This window comes from Canis lupus, chromosome 12, assembly GCF_048164855.1.
Source record: "Canis lupus baileyi chromosome 12, mCanLup2.hap1, whole genome shotgun sequence".
NCBI lineage: Eukaryota > Metazoa > Chordata > Mammalia > Carnivora > Canidae > Canis > Canis lupus.
In genome coordinates, this window is record NC_132849.1 from 3,981,830 (window position 1) to 3,995,640 (window position 13,811).

A 13,811-nucleotide genomic window follows, 5' to 3' on the forward strand; every position below is an offset into this window, starting at 1 on the left:
AATGGAATTTGCATGATGGAAGCAGTTTCCAGAGCTGCACAATAAATAGTGAAAATACACATTGGCTATATATGTAATCATGACTCACGATTCCAACAGATCATTTCAGATTACTCAGACTGATGTAAGAGATGTCACTTGTCATAACTCACTCGGTAAATATCTATTCACCGCTGCTATGGGCACTGTCATAGGCTCTGATGATACACTCCACAAGACGGACCAGGTCCCACATTCACTGAGCTGATTTTTAGTGGGGGAAAGACAGTGAATGAGTAAGCAAACAAGACTACTAGAGTGTGATAAATCCTATGGAGGAAAGATTAAGAGGTGGTGTGTTACAGGTTAATGGGGGCTGGGTGGTGGGCATGCTGAGATCTCATGTATGCTGACATCTGGAGGATGAGTGGAGCAAACATCAGCAAAGCTGGAGGAGGGAGTTTCAGGGGAAGGAAGAGCAAGGGCAAAGGTCCTGAGGTAAGAAGGAGCAGGATGTTGGAGGAATGGAAAGGAGGCTGGTGTGGTCAAGGTCTTTGTGTTTGGCTGTGGGTTTCCTTATTTACATCTGGCTTGGGCAAGGGTCAACATTAGTCTTAATCTTCTAAGCCTTCAGGTGAAGCAGCAGAGAAAGAGCAGGGACTGGAAGGCTGACCCAGGGTTGAAGACAGTAGACAAAGAGAAGCGTGTTCTAGGGCACATCCCTAAGCAGCACAGGTGAAAATGATTGTTTCCAGAGGCCCTCTGATTCCTTATCCATCTGCATGAGTTTTAACTTCTTAGTAAAAATCTCTAGATCACAGTTTCTCCCTTTATAAAGTAATAGAATGAATCGGACCATTTTGTTTGTTTGTTTGTTTGTCTCTGACATTCCAGATGAAGACCATTGCCTCAGGCTGGCAAGACCCTAAGTGTTCCAAGTAGAATTGTAATGACTCTTTGGATAAGTTCCTTAATTCATTAGCTGTGCAGAATCTATAGTCAGTGAAAGTCTCCATATTATTCCCTTGGCAGGTACACCCTGTATACAAATAAATAATAAAAAATAATTAAGCATTATTATTCCAAGGCACACTGAGCCAGGGAAGAGATGGAAAAACATCAGGCACCCTTAAGGTTATTGGCCCATTTGCTATTCTACCAAGAAATGCTTGGCTTTAAGACATCAGGCTCAGGGAACTAGGAAATCTTTACTTGCTTGGCTCCCTCAAACTTTGAAAGAAGTAGGACCCAATCCGTATCAAGTTTTTAATTCAAGATTCCAGTCAGGAACTCTCTGAAGTGCCTCCTATTTGCAAAGTGAGTGATGGGGAGGGAAGACATCAGGAAGAAGGCGTTGTTTTGGAGAGGAGGAGATAAGCTCATGAGGGCTGTTGTATTTAAAGTGCCATTAGAAAAATAAAGTGCCATCAGTAGGTCCAATTGGCAATGCGCAAGGGGCATCTGCATTTGAAGAGAAAATCTAGTGTAAGAAACAGAGGAGGGCTTGGGTGTGCCCTCAGTTGGAGAGAGTGGCTAGCAAGAGGAAGAAGACACAGCAAAGGAGAACCAAGGAGAGCCTAAGAGGTCAGGGAAGAGGAACAGGGCTGACAGGGATGAGATCATGGTTAGGGACCACACTGTGTCCAGTGTGGATGTTGTTTGTGTTTGGCTGTGTTTGTGTTGGCTGTGTGAAGGGTCCTTCAAAGCTGCTCCTCCAGGCCACACACAAAGCCTGCCTCCTATACCTCAAGTGTGAGGATCTCTCCCACTCCTGTCTTCATTTATGAGTAGAGGTCAATGACCACACATACCTCTCTCCTCAATCCACTTCTGGCTCCTGAGCACCAACGCTGCCTCCTAAATTTCTCTGCATAAAATAATACAGGTACCTTTCATGTACTCAAGTATTGAACAAAGAAGATTTACTTACGATGTATTAAGACCCTGTTCTGTGTATCTGACAGAGGGGAATAAATAAGGCAGAGAAGATTCTTGAACTCAAGAAACTCCTTCTCTGGTTCATCATACCCCAAACTGAATTCACTATCCTCCCACGCCGCAGCTGGCCCCTCTTCCACTGCCCCTATCTCAGGAAATGGCATCTCCGTCCACCTAGCTGCCCTGCCCAGAAGTGACCTAGAAGTCACTCCTCACATCCACCCAAACCCTCAGTTCATCTCATTCTCCCCCAAGATATCCCTCAAACCCACCCCCAGCCTTCCCCTGACCCAGGCACCACTGTGTCTGGATACTGCTGCAGCTTCCTCAGTGACCCCGCTCCTCTGGCCCTGCTCCTCTCCAGAACTTCCTCCTTCATGAAGCCTCTGTCCTGCTTGTTCTCCAGCTTCAAGACTTTCAGTGGACTCCCCAGGGCTTTTGGACATGTAAGCCCAGGCACAACACACCCCCACTTTGCTCGCTGCGCATTGGACTTCACGGGCTCTGCCCTCATACATGAGCCTTCTACATTACAGCCATAGTGACCTTTACATCCCTTAAGAGAGGTTCTCTCCTCTCCCAGCCTGAGTTCTCTGCCCAAAACTCTGTCCCACTCTCGCCACACCCATTCCTAGGCACATTCCCACTTACCCTTCCCTTCTCAGCGTACATGGTTTTTTCTTCCAGGAAGCCTCACAAAACTCCTTAGTGGGGACAAAGCGTTGCTCCCACGAATGATCATGCTCCATGCTTTCCCTTTCATGGCACTCACACTAATTGGTCTCTACACTGTGCATTTTCCTTGGGTAACCTTCTCCAGACTCATGGCTTTGATCTATATGTTCATGACTTACATTTCTACATGCCCAGCCCAAATCTCTCTTTAGAATTCTCAAGTCATCTGTTGAGCCCAATATCATCTCTACCTGGCTATCCCACAGCTTGTAGCAGGTGACAGGAAATGCCATGTAAATTGTTGTAAGCAAAGCAGGAATTTATTGACTCATGTAACTAAACAGCCAAGGGACAGCTTTAGCTTCAGCTGTAGGAAATAGTGTCTTTCTCTAAATTCCAAGGCTGTTTTCTACCCCTGGGCTATTTCCTGTGACCACCATTCCCTCTAAAGAAATCACTGACTGATGACCATAAAGCCACAAATGTTCAAGGCTAATGGATAACTCAGGAAGCCCCATGAGTGAAATCATGTGTTCAACTAAGCGTATTTTGTGGTTGTTCCCCAACCTTTTTATATCAGTTGTACTTGTTCTTTGTAAACTCAAATTTAATTAAATAGTCTATAAACTGATAAAGTATGGGTACAGATAGTTGTCTTTATGAAAGCCAAACTGAATTCTTTTCAAAGACTTGATTAGGAAAATTCACTGAAGATCACTGTAGTTAATGTAGGTGTATCTGAGACAACCATCAACAAATGAGGGGAAAAACTGGTAAAAATTTAGAAGCATCTTTCACTCAGACTGTACCACAATTATCTTTAAATTCCCCACTAAAGGGGATCCCTGGGTGGCTCAGTGGTTTGGCGCCTGTCTTCGGCCTGGGGAGTGGTCTTGGAGTCCTGGGATCGAGTCCCACGTCAGGCTCCCTGCATGGAGCCTGCTTCTTCCTCTGCCTGTGTCTCTGCCTCTCTCTGTCTCTCATGAATAAATTTTTTTAAAAATCTTAAAAAAAAATAAAAAATAAAAAAATAAAATCCCCACTAAAAAAACACTTAGGGGCACCTGGGTTGCTCAGTCAGGTAAGCATCTGACTCTTGGTTCCGGCTCAGGTCATGATCTCTTGGTCGCAGAATAGAGCCCCATGTAGGGCTCCACCCTCAGCAGACATTCTGCTTATGGATTCTCTCCCTCTACCACTCTCCCAACTCACACTTGCAACATATGGTCATGCAAGTTTTCTCTCTCTCTAAAATAAATAAACTTAAAAAAAAAAACTAAAAATCATTATGAATGTGATTTACACAAAAAGGTACCATAGCAAAATATTGGTAAACATTCATGTTTAAGTAAATATTTGAAATATTATTACTTTTATATATATTCATTTGAACTGATTTCTTTTAATAAAAAGGCCAATTACTGGTCCCTCCCCTTCCAAAAAGACAGCCTCTACAATTTTGCAATAAACTCTCTTACTCTCCAGTTTGACCTCTTCCATTCCTTTCTCCACCCTGTGACCAAAGGGGTTTTAAAGGCAGACTTGATGGTGTCACTCCTGTGGTTAAATGGCATTGGTTCCTCTCAACATGCAGGATAGAAACAAGATTCATCTTTGGACACTCAATAGTCCTCATGGTCCAGTCTCTGCAGCCCTCCAATCTCATTTTCTGCTTTCACCATGACTGCTTTTCTCTAGCCTTGCCAAACAATCCTGAACTGACAACCAAGTATTGTGCCTCTGTGCCCTTCATAATCTCTTCTCACTGCCCTGAAAGCCCATTTCCCCCTTTCCACCTCTTCCTGCTCATCCTCTAGAGCAGCACAAGTGTCATCTCCCTCAGGAAGCTTTCCCTACACCCACCTGCACCCGAGACAGGTTTTAACATTCTTATTCTATGCTCCCAAAGCACTCTGTTCTACCTCTCTCATAGCACTTATCACTCTGTACTGCAGTTGTGCTTTTACTTGTCTGTTTTCCCTGACTTGACTTTGAACTCAAGAACAGGGACCTTGTTAAATGCACCTTCACATCACTAATACTTAACATGGTGCCCAACATATATGGTAGCCCCACCCATCCACGGTTTGGGCTACCTGTGGTCAACTAGAAGCAGATGATCCTCCTCTGACATTATCATCAGAAGATAAATAGCACCACAACCCTAGGTCATAGTGCCTACCACCTCACTTCATCTCACTATGAAGGCATTTTGCCATCTCACATCATCACAAGAAGTGTGAGTACGGCACAATAAGATATTTTGAGAGATCACATTCACATAACTTTTATTACAGTATATTGTTATAATTGTTCTCTTATTATTATTGTTTTTAATATCTTACTATGCCTAATTTATAAATTGTTTTATCAAAGATATGTATGTTAGGAAAAAAAACATAGCATATGTAGAGTTTGGTACTATCCATGGTTTCAGCATCCACTGGGGGTCTTGGAACATATCCCCCACAGTTAAGGGGGGACTACTGTAGTAGATGTGAACAAATAGATAATGCTGTAAAATCATATATAGGGGACTGTATCAGTCAGGGTCCCCACAGAAAACACATGCACACGTAAAGGGTCACAGAAGAAAGTTTAATGAAGAAAATTTTATAGAGGTGTGGGCAGGGATAAGACAAACAACAAGCAAAGCACCAGGGACTAGCAAAATTATGAAGCTGTTTACACCATTAGGCCTGACTGGACAAGGCAAGGGAACAGTTACAGAAGCCAGCAAGAGCCACAGGCAAGAGAAAGGGGTCCCTCACAGATGTTGTGGCCTTCGGTATAGAAATGTAGCCACTGTTGGGCCACAGGAGGCAGAAGGGAGCCAAGGGAATTAATACCAATTTCTCTCTCCTCCCATCTTCTGATCTTGTGCCAGTGCCTCTCACAGGGAAACCCAGCTGGAAGGCTGAGTAGGGCAGAGAAGCATAGAAAGTGAATCTGGAGGGACAGGGAGAGTGCTGGCACATTGTAGAATGGTGAGATCAGTATTTCCTACCATGTAGTGACTTCTGCCACAGAAAAAGGCAGAGGATAAAGTGCAAGTGCTAATGCAGATAGATTCTTTTTTAATAAATATTCTTAATTTATTAGGATATTTTTTCCTTTTTACTGTGGTCAAATATACATAACATGAAATTTAACATTTTAACTATTTTTTAAAATATTTTATTTATTTTTGAGAGATTTACTTATTTTTTCACACCTGTGCATGTTGGGGAGGGGCAGAGAGAGAGAATCTTCAAGCAGACTTCACCCTGAGCACAGAGCTCAGTCTCACAACCCATGAGATCATGACCTGAGCTGAAACCAAGAGTCAGAGGCTTACCCAACTGAGCCACCCAGGCATCCCCATTTTAACCATTTTAAGTACACAATTCAGAAACATTAAGTACATACATTCATATTGTTGTGCAACTATCACTACCATCCATCTACAGAACTTTTTCATCTTCTTCGACTAAGACTCTGCACATATTAAATAATATATCCTCATTCTCCCCTTCTCCCATTCCTGGCAACCAACATTCTACTTTCCATCTCTGTGAATCTGATTACTGCAAGTACCTCACCTAAGCAAATCATATAATATTTGTCCTCTAAGTGATATTGGCCATAATTTCTTTTTTAAAAAAATATTTTTTAAATTTATTCATGAGAGACACAGAGAAAGTGGCAGAGACATAGGGAGAGAGAGAAGCAGACTCCCTTCAGGGAGCCCTGTGGAACTCAATCCAAGGACCCCAGGATCACGATCTAAACCAAGGGCAGATGCTCAACCACTGAGCCACCCAAGCACCCCTGTTGAGCATATTTTCATGTAATTTTTGGCCATTTACATGTCTTCATTGGAAAAATCTATTTGAGTCCTTTGCCTATTTTTTTCTAGCTTTATTGAGGTATAATTAATATTGAAAAACTATATATAGTTTATGTACATAATTTGGTGACTTTGCTCAGTTTTTTGTTATTGAGTTGTAGGAGTTCTTTATGTACTGTGAATAATAATCCCTTAGCAAATGCATGATTTGCAAAACCTTCTCACAATCTGTGAGTTGCCTTTTTACTCCATTGATAATATATTTTGATGCACAAAAGTTTTTAATTTTGATAATGCCCAATTTATGTATTTTTTTCTTTTACTGCCTGTGATTCTGCTGTCATATCCAGGAAATCATTGCCAATTCCAATGTTGATTTTTTTTTTAATAAAAAAAAAAGAAGCCAAAAGTCATCCCTTTTGATGAAGATTTGGGCCATGATGCTAGTTAGGACTTATGTCAAGAATTAAGATGGAGGGGACACCTGGGTGGCTCAGTGGTTGGGCATCCGCCTTTGGCTCAGGATGTGATCCCGGGGTTCCCAAATCGAGTCCCACATCTGGCTCCTGCAAAGAGCCTACTTCTCCCTCTGCCTGTGTCTCTGCCTCTCTCTCTCTCTGTGTGTCTCTCATGAATAAATAAATAAATCTTAAAAAAAAAAAAATGAAGTTGGAGGGGCTCCTGGGTGGCTCAGTCAGTTAATCATCTGACTCTTGATATCAGTTCAGGTCATGATCTCATGGTTGTGGAATTAAGCCCCAAGTCAGGCTCTGTGCTCAGCATGGAGTCTGCTTGTTTCTCTCCCTTTGCTCCCCTTCTCCCCATTCTCATTCCCTCTAACTACCTCTAAAACAAATAAATAAAAATCTCTAAAAAAAAAAAAAAAAAAAGAACAAAGATGGAGCAGATACAGCAAGCCCCTTTCCTACTGCAAACGATGTTAGATAAAAAGGAAACCCTTCACCCTAAAAAGTTTAAATACTTGATCAATCAAAAGACAGAAAGAGAAATATCTGGATGCCAAAAACAAAAAGGGAACCAAAGCTGTAACAGCACACCAGAGTTGAGGCCATGCAACCCAGGGCTGCAACCGAGAACAGGAACTGAGTCTTTAGCTAAAAGAGACAACTACCAAAGAGTCGTACCATCCCTGACAGAGACTGAAAACTCAGCTTACCATCCTAGACAACACTCAGAATGAGCCCCAGGATCTCTCATCAGAGAGAAATCAGAGCACCACACCTATACTTTCTGAAGTCATGGTGCTCAAACCCAAACTGCTCCCTGGTACCAAATCCCCAGGCTAAGAAACTAAAAAGTGCTCCAGAGCAGTAAGCACCATAAAACCCTACACACATGCAAACTAGGGATCCCTGGGTGGCTCAGCAGTTTAGCACCTGCCTTCAGCCCAGGGCATGATCCTGGAGTCCCTGATAGAGTCCTATATTGGGCTCCCTGCATGGAGCCTACTTCTTTCTCTGCCTCTGCCTCTCTCTTTCTCTCTGTGTCTCTCATGAATAAATAAATAAATCTTTTTTAAAAAATGCAAACTAGCCCATGAAGACAACGCAGCTACTTGGAGGATTTCTACAGAAGAGAAATCCTGCTAAAAATGGACTCAAGACAAACATTACATTGCACATGAGATACCCCTAGTTTATGCAACAAAGGAGAGAGACTTTGCACCCAAGTAATGAGAGAGAAAGAAAGTGAGCAATCTGGACAGGACCTTAACATGAGTATGTTTAAAATGTTCAAATACATAAGGGTGCCTTGGTGGCTCAGTCAGTTATGTGACCTACTTTTGATTTCAGCTCAGGTCTCCACCTCAGGATCTCAGGGCCATGAGTTCAAGCCCTGCATTGAGCTGAGCATCCATGCTGAGCATGGAGCCCACTTAAAAAAAAAAAAAAAGTTCAAATAAATAAGGCAAGAAATAGGTCACATAAAACAAGAACATGCAGGGAAAAAAGGACCAAAAAGAGCTTCTATAAATGAAATATATAGTCATGCAAATATATAAAGATGGTGAAGCTGGGCATTCCACCAACAATTCATGGCCCAGCTCCAATTTGGGGGGAGAGATTCTTTCCCCCCCTTGACTGCACCTCAAGAAGACCTTGGTGCCTCACTGCCCCACCCACCTCACAACAACCCTATTGTACTGCCCATGAACCTGGTGAGAGATGTACTGGGAATTCAGGTAGAAAGACCGTGAGGACCACACCTATGCTGGGGTAGTGATAGTTCATGCTTTGTTTCTCTGCACTCTCTAATCTCCTAAATCTCCCCCAGCCACTGCTGAAAGCATTCCCACAAAACTGCAGTCAAGAAAGAAACTCTGCTTGTGTCTCTGCCTCTCTCTCTCTGTGTCTCTCATGAATAAATAAATAAAATCTTAAAGAAGAAAGGAAGGAAGGAAGGAAGGAAGGAAGGAAGGAAGGAAGGAAGGAAGGAAGGAAGGAAGGAAGGAAGGAAGGAAGGAAAACTCTGGGAGGGAAAGGCAAGTCTGCACTGGCTAGGAACTGGGTTCTTAGAAATCTGAGCCCCCTATGAGAATAGGCTGAGGGCAGAGAGAAACAATGGTAATCCAGAGCCAGAGCCCCTCCTCTCTTGGCTGAGAACTTGACCTTCCCAGAGAGAAGTGTTCCTGTTACCAGATTCATCTTTTAGGCCCACAGCGGCTTAGTGTGAACACTATCATTAACCATGATCTGCGGAATCACCAATGCTTCTGGTAGGAATGCAAAAGAAAGCCAATGACATAGGAATGTTGCAAATCCAGTCCATACAGAAATTAACTTCTGTCAGAGGAAGAAAACCCAATGTGAAAGTCGGAGAAGGTGTAAATTAATATCAACGAGGCAACAGGGATTCTTTCACAAATGCTAGTTCACCTGCTCCCCACTTCCTTACCACTAAACTTTCCCAACCCCCTTGCAATCTGGCTTTCTCCTCCCATGGCTCAAATTGCTTTCCCCAGTGTCAGACAAGTCCTTACTGTATTAGCAAACCCAATAGCAGGCTCTCCACCTCCACAGTTCTCAACTCACAGCACCATTGGACACTGGTGACTGCTTCCCTGCCCCTAGAAATCAGCCCCTCCCTGGATTCTCACTGCACCATGCAGTCTGCTTCCCCTGGTCTCAGAACATGCAGGGATTGGTCTGACAACTGTGTGATCTTGAGCAACTTCTCCAAGCTTCTCACTCTCTAGCAGGAAAGTAGAGATGACACCTCCTACCCCACCTTCCTACAGGGCTGCGGTAAGACTGGAGGGAAATAATGAGCATGAGAGTGCCCTTTAAAAGGGAATGCTAGGCACAAATGAACGTTTTTACCTTCTGTCCCATTTTTCTTTTTATCATGACAAATATTGCAAAAAGAGAGAGAATAGTATAATCTGACTTCCGGGTGCTATCTTGTTTAATTTATACCCCCCATATGCTGCCACCCCAACCCTGGGTTGTTCTGAAGTAAATCCCAAACAATATATTTTATCCATAAATATTTCAATGTAGGTATCTAAACAAAAAGGGCTCTTTTATTATTAAAATGTAATCAAGAAAAGTTAACAAGAATTCCTTAATAAAATGTTCAAATGTCCCCCACGTATCTCATATAGGTATTTTTTTACTGTTTGTTTGCATGAATTAGAATAAAATAAGTTCCCCTAGTGCAATTGATTGATGTGTATCTTACAGCTCTTGTACCTCTCTCTCTCTCTCTCTCTCTCTCTCCCTTTTCCTCTCTGTCCCTTGCTATGTATTTATTGAAGAAATTCATTTGTCTTATAGGATTTCTCATAGTTTTTTTGTCAGTATATTCCTGTGTTTATGTTTAATGTGTTCCCCTTCTCCTATATTTTCTAAAAATTAGAGTCAGATCTGAAGCTTGATCAGACTCAGGTTTGAGTTTTTTGGTAAGAATACTTTAGAGCTGATGTGTGCTTTCATAAGGTGAAAGCATCTGTTTGCTTTCTCCTTCTGTGAGGTCATTGGTGTTCACTGATGCTCGTTATCCCAATCCATTATTTTACTAGGAGTTGCAAAATCAAAATAGTTTTATTCTATTCATTTTTAGTTGTGATGCTTTTATAAAGAGAAACTCTTCATCAACTATTTGGTTATCCTAAAGAACAGTTTACATATGAAGAGCAGGGTAAATCTTGATTCTTTCCTTTAGCCAGTTTTCAGAGTAGGTGTTGGTTCCCAAGCATGATACTGTGATTTACAATGAGAAATATATATTTGGTCTTTGTCCCCCTTTCTGGCACAGAGCTCCTAAAATTCTTGGAATTGATATTTTGTTGTATTAATGAGGTGGCTTTGGAAAGCACCTGAGGTTGGGGCTGGTTACCAGGAGAACCAACTATGTGACTGAACAGCTGAAACATTTAGTCCAGACCCCTGACCTCCAGGGATGGGACAGGGGCTAGAGATTAAGTTCAGTCACCAATGGCCAATGATTTAATCAATTATGCCTATGTAATGAAACCTCCACCAAAACCCAAAAAAGACAGAGTTCAGAGAGCTTCTGGGTTGTTGAACATGTGCAGATTCAGAGAAAGTGGCCCTCCCAGAGAGCATGGAAGCTCTGAGCCTCTTCCCACATACTTTGCTGAATGCATCTCTGTCATCTCGCTGTTCCTGATTTATATCCTTTTACAATAAACCTGTAATATAGTAAGTAAAATGTTCCTCTGAGTTTTGTGAGCCACTCTAGCAAATTAATCAAACCCAGGGAGGGGGCTGTTGGAATTTCCAATCTACAGCCAGTTGCACAAGTGGCACCCTGGACTTTCAATTGGCTCTGAAGTTGCGGGGTGGGCAGTCTTGTAGGACTGAGCTATTAACATGTGAGATCCCATGACACTTCCAAGGAGACATGGTCAAAATTCAGTTAAATTGTAGAACACCCAGCTAGTGTCCGAGAATTCCTTGGTTCTACGGGAGAAGAAACCCACACATTGTAATTAGCATCAGAATCATTAGCTAACATTCTCTAAAAGTGAGCGATGGGATCATTTTGTTATTTAGTTTCATTATTAACTTAGGGCTTTAAGCATATTCAATGTGTTTCAGTTACATTCTTGATGCTCATATTGTTCCATGTTTGGCCAAAAAAGGGAGCTCCTTTAAGTTGGGTCCTAAGTCCTTTTGACATGAGCCCGGTAGTCTCTGATAACTACCTTGCTTTCTGCTATAAGGTGTTCCTGGCTCATCTTCTACATTTCCTGCCCCAGACCTTTCTTCAAGGACCCCTTCTTCCTTTTAGCAACCCCTATCATTCTTCATTTCCTTTGCCATCTCTTCCCCCCCCCGTGCTTTAACTGTGGGCATTGCTAGACTCAGTCTTTTATCACCTCCTCTTGTGTCTCTATAGTCTCTCCCATCAGTGAAAGTCTAACAAGTAATGCTTCAAATAGCACTCCATGCTGGTCTATATTTTCACATTCCCAACAAGAATAAGCTCCTCAACCCAGTTTGCAACCTTTCACTGCCTCTGCACCTTTGACATTTCTCCCTTCACATGGAGTTCAATTTGACATAATTCAACTAAAGCTTATTGAGTGTCTTCTATGTCCTAAGTGTTGTACCCTCACTGTTTATATTGGCAGTAATAATGGTACTAATAACTTATGGAGTACTTACTATATGCCATATACTAAGAATTTTACATACATTATCTATTATATTCCTTTAATAATCCTGTAATATAAGCTCAATTATTAACACCTATTTTACAGAGGCAGAAACTAAGGCACAGAGAGAATCTGAACTTTTCCCAGGTCTCACAGCAAATAGGGAAGAGACAAGACCAGGTTGGCCTGACTGCAGGTGATGGTTAATACCATGTGTCAACTTGACTGGGCAATGAGATGCTCAGAGAGCTGGTAATACATGATTTCTGGGTGTGTCTGTGAGTATATTTTCAGAAGAGATTAGCATTGGAATTGATAGACTGAGTAAAGCAAATAGTCCTCCTCATTGTGTGGTGGGCGCCATCTAATCTGTTGAGATTCCAAATAGAACAAAAGGCAGAGGAGGGGACAATTTGTCCTCTCTCTGAACTGAAACCTCCATCTTTTCCTGCCCTCCAACATCGACACCTGCTTCTTGAGCTTTCAGACTCACATGGGGACTTGGATCATCATCTCTCCAGATTCTCAGGCCTTTGGACTTGTACTAAATTAGACCACTGGTTTTCCTGGTTCTCTAGCTAGCAGACAGCAGGTACTGGGACTGCTCCATCACCTCACAAGCAGATTTCTACAATAAACCTCCTCTTGGTTCTTTTCTTGGGAGAATCCTAATACTTTCCAAAATCTTATTTTTGCCACCATGCAATTCATCGTTTCTCTCCACTCTGTTTGGCCTAATTCCACATGTTCTACAGACTTTACCTTCCGTCTCATGTCTTCCAAAAGCCCCCCACACCCACTCTGGTCAGCATGGCTCTCGCTCTCCTCTGAAGTTCTGCATCAGCAGGAAGCTCCTCAAGACACACTGCCACCATCTTGGTTCCACTCCAGCTGCACATTCTGATTCCCGGAGCTTGGGGTACAGTCCAAGTTTCTGCATTTCTAACAAGCTCCCAGGGGATACCACTGCTGCTGGTCCATGGACCATACTTTAAGTAGCCAGGATTTAATAGACATATTCATATGTCTTCATTGAGTATATTTACCAAAATATGATCAGGGGTTACCTCTGGTTACTCCTTTCATTATATTTTTGTATCTTCCATTTTTTTATCAATGGATACAGAGCACTTTTGTAATCAGAAAAACATACAGAAATGTTCAACTTTCAGTGTTCCTCATAGAATTCAAAATAAAGTTTGAGTTTCTTCCCTCAGCACTGGAGGCTGTGATCTGGCCATTCAAGGATTCCATGTCCTGATCTCCTGAAACTTCTCAACACACACAACACATAACCACCAAAGCTTCCAGATCATCTGTTATTTCTCCAAATGTCTCTTCCTTCCTCCCCTATTCCCACTGCCCCCCACCTGCCGCCTTCCTAACCTGGATAGCTCAGATTCATCCTTCAGATTAGCCTCAAGTGACTCCCCCTACAAGAAGACTCCCCCAGCTCCCACTCTCTGCTCTATATTTCAGCAATAACCAAAGGCACCTGGCCATGATGCTTTTCACCTTTACGTGTTGTTTTATCTGCCTGCCCTGCTAGACTGGGATTCCCGAAGGCAGAGACAATGTCTTTATTTCTGGATCCACAGCATTTAGCCCGTGTCAAGCATAAAGTTGGCACTCAGTAAGTATCTGAATGAGTATACTGAAATGATCTATAAGATGTAATGAGCTTCCCAAATATTGGTTGTTATCCTCCCTTTGAAGATAAACAGCTTCAGAGAGATTAAGTGATTT